Source organism: Pan troglodytes, chromosome 1, assembly GCF_028858775.2.
Source record: "Pan troglodytes isolate AG18354 chromosome 1, NHGRI_mPanTro3-v2.0_pri, whole genome shotgun sequence".
Classification (NCBI taxonomy): domain Eukaryota; kingdom Metazoa; phylum Chordata; class Mammalia; order Primates; family Hominidae; genus Pan; species Pan troglodytes.
This window is the reverse complement of record NC_072398.2, coordinates 230140758-230152976: the sequence shown is the minus strand read 5'-3', so window position 1 is coordinate 230152976 and position 12219 is coordinate 230140758. Positions and strand designations below refer to the sequence as shown.

At 46.5% G+C, this 12219-nt stretch overlaps 1 protein-coding gene across 4 annotated transcripts in view; it reads right to left on the bottom strand.

Annotated features, from left to right (window-relative positions):
- Positions 1-12219, bottom strand: part of GNB1 (G protein subunit beta 1) — a 106552-nt gene that overhangs the window by 76202 nt on the left and 18131 nt on the right. The gene's annotated exons all lie outside the window — the stretch shown is intronic.

Here is a 12219-nt window from a genome sequence, read left to right as displayed (position 1 = left end):
AGCCCCGGGGGTCGGAGGTTGCAGTGAGCTGAGATCGCACCACTGCACGCCAGCCTGGGCGACAGAGTGAGACTCCATCTCAAAAAAAAAAAGCCTGGCGTGGTGGTGCACACCTGTAATCCCAGCTACTTGGGAGGCTAAGGCAGGACAATCACTTGAACCAAGGAGATGAAAGTTGCAGTGAGCCAAGATTGCGCCACTGCACTCCGCCTGGGTAACAGAGTAAAACCTTGTCAAATAAATAAATAACTAAGTAAAGTGTATATGTTAGCAGAGCAACGTGGCAGTCCCATGTACCATGAATTGGAGGATGAAGAGCCACTAAGTAACTCCTGGGACCTCCTCTTCGGAGGCTTGTCAGGTCAATTAGGAGATGATTACAACAGTCTGAGTAAGAAGTCCACCCATTAACTTCTCCCCACACTGAGTGAGACAATCAGTTTCCTAAGTCTATTACCCGGTAGTGTAAAGTACTTCATTTTTATTAATTTTTTTTTTTTTTTTTTTTTTTTTTTTTGAGACAGGGTCTCGTTCAGTTGCCCAGGCTGGAGCGGCACAATTACGGCTCACTGCACACTTGACCTCCTGGGCTCAAGCAATCCTCCCACCTCAGCATCCAGAGTAGCTGGGACTACAAGCCGTGCTCTGATGCCCCCCTGATTTTTGTAATTTTTGTAGAGACAGGGTTTCCCCCCATGTTGCCTAGGCTGGTCTCCAGCTCCTGGGCTCAAGCAATCGGCTGCCTTGACCTCCCGAAGTGTTGGGACTACAGGCACAATCCACTACACCTGGCCAGTACTTTATTTGTACAGAAGCAGAACAAATACACCCAGCAGAAAGGTAAGGAAGCTGAGGAGGGCTCCTCGGTAAGATATTACACGTAGGCATCACACCTTGAAGCCTCTTAGAAAACACCACGGAGGAGGCAAGGTGGCTGAATTTGAACTGCAGTGGTGCTGAAGTCCACACAAATAACTGCCATACACACACAAGAGGGAAAACCAAACCTCATTCAGCCCCACGCCAGGCCACATCCCTCTACCTAAGAGCACAGTGCTAGACCCAGGCTGAATGTGTCTGACCCTCAGCACTGTGGACACTGGGGTCATCCCGGGTGGTGCAGGGTGCTGAACAGCATCACTGGCGTCTGTTCATCAGATGAACACAATCCTTGGTCACTGCCCCTCTTCAGCCATCAGTCTACAAATGGGCTGTAGAGGTTTTCCAACCAAACAAATGAGTAACAGAGGCTCAGATGGGCAAGTTGTGAGGTGGTGCTGGCTAGAAATGGAAGCAGTGAGGGCCACAGAGAAACAAAGAAAAGAAAGTAAGTGACAACACCCAATCATGTAAGTTATGCAATTTATAGCCAACCTGAGTAATATGTGAGATAATTTGACTGATTTTAGAGCCTCATCTCCCACAGAAACCTGACCAATTCAGAAAAGCACTGCCGTCCCTTGCCCACTGTGGCTGCTGCCACTGGAGGGGTTTGGGAGTGGGGCAAACACACCCCAGACATTGCAAAGCGTCAACAAAGCCCTTTACTGAAACGTCTACTTAGGAGACCTAACTGCCTTTCTATGGCTAAACCTAGTGTTCAGGCTCCACCACCTTCTACATGCTGCTACTCTGTTAACTATAAAAGAACACAAAAAACAAAAACCCACAGGACTCACTCTTCATCCACAAATAGCTCATTTTGAGATCTTCTCCTTCCAAGGTTCTTTTAGTGAGCAAACACCCAAATTTCAGATATCACACACAGTAAGATTTCAAAGGAGATTTAAGTTGGAAAAATTCAGAAAACCTACCTATGCTTAAGCACTGAATCCCCACTCTCAGTGTAGTATATGGTAGCACATAACTGGTAACATTTTTTTAAAGAATAGGACAGAACAATGTTTCTGTGGGAGGTGGTGTTGCACAGTGACTGAAAACAAGAGGGTCTGGGCCAGGCACACTGGCTCACGCCTGTAATCCTAAAATTCTGGAAGGCCAAGGCGGGTGGATCCAGTTTGGGCAACATAGTTGGACCCTGTCTCTACAAAACAAAAAAACAAAATTTAAAAAATTTGCCAGGCATGGTGGCTCACACCTGTAATCCCAGCACTTTGGGAGGCTGAGGCAGGTGGATCACGAGGTCAGGAGTTCAAGATCAGCCTGGCCAAGATGGTGAAACCCTGTCTCTACTAAATATACAAAAAAATTAGCCAGGCGTGGTGGCAGACACCTGTAATCCCAGCTATTCAGGAGGCTGAGGCAGAGAGTTGCTTGGGAGGCGGAGGTGGCAGTGTGCCAAGATCGTGCCACTGCACTCCAGCCTGGGTGACAAGAGCAAGACTCTCTCAAAAAAAAAAAAAAAAAAAAAGAAGAAAACCCCACGAAAAAACTATTCTTAGCTTCTGGGCCACAGAAAGAGATGGCTGTAGCGTGGCAACTTCTGGCTCATAGCATAGGGCCTAGTACACAGTAGGTAGTTAAAACGGCCGCAATGATACTGGCTTCTCCCACTATCATCACAAGTTATTCCCTCCGGCCGACCCATCCTGTCGATTACCACCTGGCCTGTAGGTTAACTTCATGTAGCCAATTCTGTGCCATGAGGAGCATGTTCCACCTAACAGAAACCTGACATTCCTGCACCCCAGGAAGTACATTTTTGGGTCTTTAAATCAAACTATATAATCTTGCCAAAGAACTCTGAAAAACCCAGTATACGAAGACTTTTTCCACTAGTTGGTACTCTGAGTAAAATTCTTCATTCTGCAATTTATAACTAAGAGGTTATATTTTAGTTGCTCATCTCCCAACACCTTTTACTCACTGCATCTTAGAGTGCTCACTTACAGCTGCTGATGCACGTCTCCTCTTTCACAAAACGTAAAGGTTTCATCAGCTACAATTAGCTTAACCAATTACATTTTACTTGGCCTTCGGTTTTGCCTGATTGCCTTGTACAGAGTTATGAAGAGTATTGCTATCTAACATCTGTTATAAAAACTACCAGGCCAGGCCGGGCGTGGTGGCTCACGCCTGTAATCCCAGCACTTTGGGAGGCTGAGGTGGGCAGATCACAAGGTCAGGAGATCGAGACCATCCTGGCTAACATGGTGAAACCTCATCTCTACTAAAAATACAAAAAATTAGCCGGGCGTGGTGGCGGGCACCTGTAGTCCCAGCAACTCGGGAGGCTGAGGCAGGAGAATGGCGTGAACCCGGGAGGCAGAGGTGGCAGTGAGCAGAGATCACGCCACAGAACTCCAGCCTGTGTGACAGAGTGAGACTCCATCTCAAAAAAAAAAAAAAACAGGCAACACATTGTGGCTTATGCCTGTAATCCCAGCACTTTGAGAGGCCGAGGAGGGCGGATCACAAGGTCAGGAGATCGAGACCATCCTGGCTAACACGGTGAAACCCCATCTCTACTAAAAATACAAAACATTGGCCGGGCATGGTGGCGGGCACCTGTAGTCCCAGCTACTCAGGAGGCTGAGGCAGGAGAATCGCTTGAACCCGGGAAGCAGAGGTCGCAGTGAGCCAAGATTGTGCCACCGCACTCCAACCTGGGCAACAGAGTGAGACTCCATCTCAAAAAGAACTACCGGATTACAGTTATGTTATGTTCACAATACCAGCATCCAAAAATATCCAATGACAGGATACAGCAAGAAACATGACTACAAGGTCTATGAAACAGCAGACTACAGTACCTAAAAAGGCAGATTTAAACAAATTCCTGTAATGTGCTCATTTCAGTCATGCTAACTTGAGAAAGCTTTTAAAACTTTTAAATGTAAATAATCCACTTTCATATTTCTTCCAAAATGAAAAATAACTCCTTTTTTCTGTCACTGACTTTGGCGAATTTTCCAAAAAATAAAGAGAAAACAGTTTTGTTTGTTTTTTTTGGTTGTTGTTTTTTGAGACCACGCCTGGCCTTGAAAACAGTATTTTTTTTTTTTTTTTTTTGAGTTTCACTCTTGTTGCCCAGGCTGGAGTACAATGGCGCAACGTTGGCTCACTGCAACTTCCGCCTCCGAGGTTCAACTGATTCTCCTGCCTCAGCCTCCCAAGTAGCTGGGATTACAGGCATGCACCACCACGGCCAGCTAATTTTTTCTATTTAGTAGACAGACAGGGTTTCACCATCTTGGTCAGGCTAGTCTCAAACTCCTGAGCTCAGGTGATCCACCCGCCTTGGTCTCTCAAAGTGCTGAGATTACAGGCGTGCGCCACTGCGCCCAGCCAGAAAACAGTATCTTAAAACAGTATGTTCCTTTCCTCCATTCACCCCATGAGATACCACGTTTCACAGGGATGTCTTCCAGACTTTGATACATATGTGCATAATTCTTCACAAGTCAATCAAATGATACCATATTCCCCAAACTACACATATTCAAAATGCCCAACCATTTACTGTATTGTGGTCATCTCTTCATGCCAATAAAGGAAGGCCACCTTAAATCTTTTTAACAACTGCACAGTATGCCATTCCAAGTCTGCCTTAATTTAATCAATCTATTGATGGACATTTAGATTCATCCAGGGGTGTCCAATCTTTTGGCTTCCCTGGGCCACATTGGAGAATTCTGTCTTGGGCCACACATAAAATACACTAACACTAACTAGTAATAGCTGATGAGCTTTAAAAAAAAAAAAAAAAATCGCTAAAAAAAAATCTCAATGTGGCCGGGCGCGGCGGCTCACGCCTGTAATCCCAGCACTTTGGGAGGCCGAGATGGGCAGATCACGAGGTCAGGAGATCGAGACCATCTTGGCTAACACGGTGAAACCCCGTTTCTACTAAAAATACAAAAAATTAGCTGGGTGTGTTGGCAGGCGCCTGTAGTCCCAGCTACTCAGGAGGCTGAGGCAGGAGAATGGCATCAACCCGGGAGGCGGAGCTTGCAGTGAGCTGAGATCGCGCCACTGCACTCCAACCTGGGGCACACAGGGAGAATCCATCTCAAAACAAACAAACAAAAAATCTCAATTCTAGGCTGGGTGCAGTGGCTCACGCCTATAATCCCAGCACTTTGGGAGGCTGAGGTGGGCAGGTCGCCTGAGGTCAGGAGTTCGAGACCAGCCTGGCCAACATGGCGAAACCCCATCTCTATTAAAAATATAAAAATTAGCCAAGCGTGGTGGTAGGCGCCTATAATCCCAGCTACTCGGGAGGCTGAGGCAGGAGAATTGCTTGAACCTGGGAGGCGGAGGTTGCAGTGAGCCAAGATCAGGCCACTTCACCCCAGCCTGGCAAGAGCGAAACTCCACCAAAAAACAACATTTTAAGAAAGTTTACAAATTTGTGTTGGGCTGCAATGCGGCCCACAGGCCTCAGGTTGGACAAGCATGACTAGGCATTCATACAGCAAATATTTATTGAGACCTACTATGTACCAGGCACTGTCAGAGGATATACCAGGAAATAAAACATGAAGTTCTCTACCCTCATGGAGCTTATATTTTAGTGGCTACTGACAATTTTTTGCTTTTATACCAAAAATTCTAGCTAGGAGTTTTTGAGCATTGTCTGTCTTAAATATTTTGCTTTTATAACTAATTTTATAATAAGCATTCTCTTATTTCTTCCTTTGGATAAATTTCTAAAAATAGACTTGCTGGAACAATTATTTTAGAAATGCTTTTATACTAAAAATAATAACTCTTTATCATATATATTCCTAACATTTTTCTAATTTTCCTGCCTTTGAACTATAGTTCAGAGGCCCCCAAACAGGCATCTTTTGCTGTAGATATGTTCCGAATGCTTAAGTAGATATCTTTTCATAGCTTATAGCCTTATTGTCAAACTAAGAAACTCTTTACCTACAGCTGGATTGCCAGTTGATCCAATACCTTTTACATGACAAACCATCCATTCCCCACTGATTGTAAATGCTACATTAATCATAAATTCCCATTAATTTATAGATCAGTATCTAGACTGCTTTGTTCCACTTACCTATAATACTTATAAAAAAATCTACTAGGAAACGTTCCCCCTTTTCTTTCTTTAGAACTCCCCTCAAATATTTACTTCTCGAAATCAAGTGACATCTTGAAAATATTCAAGCACATGCATATAGGAATACTGCATTCAAGTTCTGTATTTATGTCTATCTATTCAAGTTCTCTTTCACCTCTTCAATAATGCATCTAAAGGTTCCTTCATATAGTGTGTGTTTTGTTTTTTTGTTTTTTTTTTGAGACGGAGTTTCGCTCTTTCTGCCCAGGCTGGAGTGCAATGGTGCGATCTCAGCTCGCTGCAACCTCCGCCTCCCGGGTTCGAGCAATTCTCCTGCCTCAGCCTCCTGCGTAGCTGGGATTATAGGCATGAGCCACCACATCCAACTAATTTTTGTATTTTTTAGTAGAGATGGGGTTTTACCATGTTGGCCAGGCTGGTCTCAAACTCCTGGCAATTGACCTGCCTCAGCCTCCCAAAGTGCTGGGATTACAAGCATGAGACACCGTGCCTGGCCATGTTTTCCCATTTTTAAAAGTGAAAAAGTTAGCCGGGCACAGTCGCTCATGCCTGTAATTCCAGCACTTTGGGAGGCCGAGGCGGGTGAATCACGAGGTCAGGAGTTCAAGACCAGCCTAGCCAAGATGGTGAAACCCCGTCTCTACTAAAAATACAAAAAAATTAGCCAGGCATGGTGGCGGGCACCTGTAATCCCAGTTACTCAGGAGGCTGAGGCAGAATTGCTTGAACCCAGGAGGCGGAGGTTGCAGTGAGCCGAGATTGTGCAACTGCACTCCAGCCTGGGTGACAGAGTGAGACTCCATCTCAAAAAAGAAAAAAAGTGAAAAAGTTTTAGGCCTAACAATCATGAAACAAATGCCATTAGTGTATTTGCCTAAGAACTCAAAAAATCTTCTGAAGTTAATTTCTATAAAGAATAAGTTATTTACAGCCAGGCGTGGTGACTCATGCCTGTAATCCCAACACTTTGGGAGGCTGAGGTGGGCGGACCACGAGGTCAGGAGATCAAGACCATCTTGGCTAACAAGGTGAAACCCCGTCTCTACTAAAAAAATACAAAAAAATTAGCCGGTGTGGTGGCGGGCACCTGTAGTCCCAGCTACCTGGGAGGCTGAGGCAGGAGAATGGCATGAACCCAGGAGGCAGAGCTTGCAGTGAGCTGAGATCACACCACCGCACTCCAGCCTGGGCAACAGAGCAAGACACCTTCTCAAAAAAAAAAAAAAAAAAAAAAGAATAAGTTACTTACAAAAAAGAAAAGCAAACTTACAAAGACCAGAGGCTCTAGTCAGTCCACTGCTCCTTTATGTTATCTGACCATTCATTATCTCAGACACTTACTACTGACTTCTGTAAGAATCCAAAAAACAGAATTTCACTAGAAGATGACAGTCTTGTTTCAGCTAACCATTCATGCCCAAGAGCTTAATTACAGGGTGGACCTCAGCCCCCACCTTAGTGTCTCTCAGGTGGGTGGGATGAAGTCAGAGAAAAGGCGGTGCAGCACCAGCAACACAGGTCCATCAGGAACTGGAGCTTTTCCTACTGTCCCTGCTTCCTCCTCCCGTGAATCCCAACAATCACAGCCACAGAAATAGTAAGCAAGAAAAAACAAGGAGGTGGCAGTAGAGGAGCCTATTTGTCTTATCACAGTTATTCATCACGTAGCTGGTTCCTCTTTTCTGCCTCTTCTTCCAGATGACCCAACTACCCTCAAACTGCCCTCCCAACCCCAAAAGAAAGTCTCTGATTTTGTAATAGGTCAATATATACAAAAACTTCAGAGCTATTTATATTCCATTTATCAAGGACTACCTACGCTAACACACTTGTACAACACAACTTGTAATGCTGCTTTGTTATGTCTTCAGATTCAAAAACAATCTTTTCTTTTTTTTTCTTGAGACAACATCTCACTCCATCACCCAGGCTGGAGTGTAGTGGTACAATCTAGGCTCACTGCAACCTCCACCTCCTGGGTTCAAGAGATTCTCCTGCCTTAGCCTCCTGAGTAGCTGGGATTACAGGCACCCGCCACCATGCTCAGCTAATTTTTGTTTTTAGTAGAGACAGGGTTTCACCATATTGGCCAGGCTGGTCTCGATCTCTTGACCTCAAGTGATCTGCCCGCCATGGCCTCCCAAAGTGCTAGGATTACAGGCGTGAGCCACCGCACCAGGCCCAAAGACAATCTTATGTTTTTGTTTGTGGGGTTTTGTTTTTGCTTTTTTGAGACAAGGTCTCACTCTGGCACCCAGACTGGAGTACAGTGGCATATCATAGCTCAGTGTAACCTCAAACTCCTTCTGCCTCAGCCATCCCAGTAGCTAGGACTACAGGCACCATGCCCAGCTAATTTTGTTTTTTAAACTTTTTGTAGAGACAGGGTCTCACTACATTGTGCCCAGGCTGGTCTAAAATTCCTGGCCTCAAGGGATCCTCGTAACTCAGCCTCCCCAAATCCAGAGATTACAGGGATTATAGTTATAAGCCCCTATAATCAGCCCGTCTTGTTTAAAAATCAAATCCCTCCCTATCAAACTCAGCTTTCTGAATCGCACTTTGTCTTTTCCAAAACATAATATTCTGAGCTCAGCAGACACTTCCTTATGCGCTGTTACACATGTTCGCGTTGCTGGAATTACAGTAAGAATAATCATCTGCCAAGAGCCAGTTCAACCCATTTCTGATATAAAAAGCCATTTTAGCACTTTGGGAGGCAGAGGTGAGTGGATTACCTGAGGTCAGGAGTTCGAGACCAGCCTGGCCAACACGGTGAAACCCCGTCTCTACTAAAAATACAAAAATTAGCCGGGCATGGTGGCACACGCCTGTAGTCCCAGCTACTTGGGAGGCTGAGGCAGGAGAATCACTTGAACCCGGGAGGCAGAGGTTGCAGTGAGCCAAGATTGCACCACTGCACTCCAGCCTGGGTGACAGAGCGAGACTCCGTCTCGCAAAAAAAAAAAAAAAAAAGGCAATTTCATACTAATTCAAACTGCAGTCTACCCTCGTAAGAGTTAATAAAGACAGGTCTATCATGTGTTTCATGTCACAGCCAAATTGCTAACTAGACTCTAGAGCTGCATACTGAGCAGAACAAATTTTTAAGCCACAAAAATCGGCTGACAGAAAAGGTCACGTGACCATTTTAATTTAATCCTAATAGCTGGCAGCAATGATGAGCCAGGCCCGTTAATAGAAAGATAGATCAGAGAGAAGCCCCAAGCCATCCACTTCCTCTGCCAGCTGATTCCCACCTACATCAAGCTAGCTTGGTCTTACCCTGCGGTCATGGAACAGCAACAGCAGCGGCACCTGCAAACTCCTTAGAGCTGCTTTTTTGAGACAGAGTCTTGCTCTATTGCCCAGGCTGGAATGCAGTGGCACAATCTTGGCTCACTGCAACCTCCCCCTCCCGAGTTTAAGTGATTCTACTGCCTCAGCCTCCCGAGTAGCTGGGATTACAGGCGCCCGCCATCACACCTGGCTACTTTTTGTACTTTTAGTAGAGATGGAATTTCACCATGTTGGCCAGGCTGGTCTCAAACTCCTCGCCTCAAGCGATCCACCCGCCTCGGCCTCCCAAAGTGCTGGGATTACAAGCATGAGACACCGCACCCAGTCATGTTTTCTCATTTTAGAAAGTGAAAAAGTTGGCCGGGCACGGTGGCTCACGTCTGTAAGCCCAGCACTTTGGAAGGCCAAGGCAGGTGGATCACGAGGTCAGGAGTTCAAGACCAGCCTGACCAACAGGGTGAAACCCCATCTCTACTAAAAATGCAAAATAAATTAGCTGGGCGTGGTGGCACACACCTGTCATCCCAGCTACTCGGGAGGCTGAGGCAGGAGAATCGCTTGAACCTGGGAGGTGGAGTGAGCCAAGATTTCACCACTGCACTCCAGCCTGGGCGACAGAGACTCCATCTCAAAAAAATAAACAATAAAATAAAATAAAAACAGAACCCTCCACTGTTGCCCACATCACCCTCCAACTACTGAGCTCCTTCTCTGAGCCCTCTAGAGCAACCTTCTTTAAGTCGTATCTACACAGGTGGTCTCCTCTTCCATCTCCTATGTTTCAATTGACTCCAATCTGGCTTTCACTCCCTACTGTGAAACCAAAAGGGCTGACCACCTAGTACCTGCAGTCCTTAAATTTAAGGAACCTTTGGCCAGGTATAGTGGCTCACACCTGGAACCCCAGCATTTTGGATAACATTAAGGCCGAGGCAGGTGGATCACTTAAGGCCAGGAGTTAGAGACCAGCCTGACCAACATGGTGAAACCCCGTCTCTATTAAAAATACAAAAATTAGCCAGGCGTGGTGGCACACATCTATAATCTCAGCTACTCAAGAGGCTGAGGCAGGAGTATTGCTTGAACCTAGGAGGCGGAGGTTGCAGTGAGCCCAGATCGCGCTACTGCACTCCAGCCACGGCAACAGAGTGAGACTTAAGGGAACCCTTTCCCCACCCCCATTCACCTGACTCCTCAACTGCACCCTACACTGTCACATCCCACCTCTCCGTGTCTCCTCGATCTAACCTCTAATAGCTGGGCACCCCACCTCTCCTTTTAATAACCCCTCCACCGACCATCACAAAAACAGAAAGACCAAGACTTCCAGACTGGACTCCAGGCCAACAGGCTGTTAGCCAGCGGTTGGCACTTAGTTGCCCTATACCCATTTTGAGCTTCAGATGTTCAAGGCATGGCTCTGCACAGCCAACAGATTTGCCTCCCCTCAGTGCTCAACATCACCACCCTCTACATGTGCAAAGCACACACAGAAATCATCCTGGCCTCCTTCCTTTCCCTACTCCCCTACACCCGGTCCATCAGCAACCTGGCTGACTCTACCACCCATTTCTTCCCATTTCCTTAGTCTCCATCCTCAGCCAAACCACGCCATTTCTCATCAACAGTCTCCTTAAAATGACCTCTGTCTCAATCTGTGCCCCCGACAATCCATTTTTCATTCAGCAATCTGAACAATCTTTTTTCTTTTTTCTTAAGACAGGGTCTCGCTCTGTTGCCCAGACTCGAGTACAGTTGTGTGATCACAGCTCACTGCAAACTCCAACTCCTGGGCTGAAGCAATGCTCCCTCCTCAGCCTCCCCAGTAGCTGGAACTACAAGTGTATGCTACGATGCCCAGCTAATTTTTTCTTTTAAGTAGAGACAGAGTCTTGAACTCCTGGGCTCAAGCAATCTTCCTGTCTCAACCTCCCAAACTGTTAGGACTATAAGCATGAACCACTGCACCCAGCCTCAACAATCTTTTAAAATTCACCTTTTGTCACTTGAGGCTTAAAATTTGTCAACGGCTTCCCATTGCATCAAGGAAAACATCCAAGCTCTCTGCCAGTTGGGAACTGTAGAGAATGCACCATCTGCACGAGGACCCTCACCTGGTATAAATCAAGACTGTCCTGGGCAAACTGGGCCTCTGGCACCTGCCTGAGGCCGTGTGGCCAAGGCCTGGCTTCCACCCCTACCTCTGCCCTACAGCTTTGCTCCTGTGTGCTGAGCTTCACCTGCTGTCCCTTCCGCAGGACCTCTGCTGAGCTTCGCCTGCTGTCCCTTCCGCAGGGCCTCTGCAATCACTGCCCTCTCCACCTGAAGCATGGGGGCTCCTTGCCTACCTGGTTCCCTCTCATCCTTCAGGCCTTCTCTAAATACCCTAAACCAAGTGCCCTCTCCACCCAACAGCTCACAGCACCTACCACAGGCCCAAACTTCGCTTCTTCCAGTTCGCCATCTCCCCACACAGAATGAACCACCAATTGCAACTTCTCGGTACTCAACCATCACCAAGCACAGTGTCTTGCTCAAAGTAAGTATTTGGTAAATATTTGTTAAAGAGTTCACTCCATCCCACAGATACCATATTATTAACTGGGCATCCTAAAGCAGGAAGTTCTTGAGGTCACACAGTATAGGAAAGGCTGTGATGAAAAATGGCCACGGTTTCTGCAAGTCCCACCATTAAGGACCAGAGTCTATCTCCTACTCTCCAAGCCTGTGCTAAGCCTTGCTTTTTTTTTTTTTCTTCATTTTCGGTAGAGATGCGGTCTCACTATGTTGTCCAGGCTGGTTTCAAACTCCTGGCCTCAAGCCATCCTCCCACCTTCGCCTCCCAAAGGGCTGGGATTACAGGCATGAGGCAGCACTCCTGGCCTATGCTAGGCCTCATAACTTGCATTAAGCAAGGGAATGCA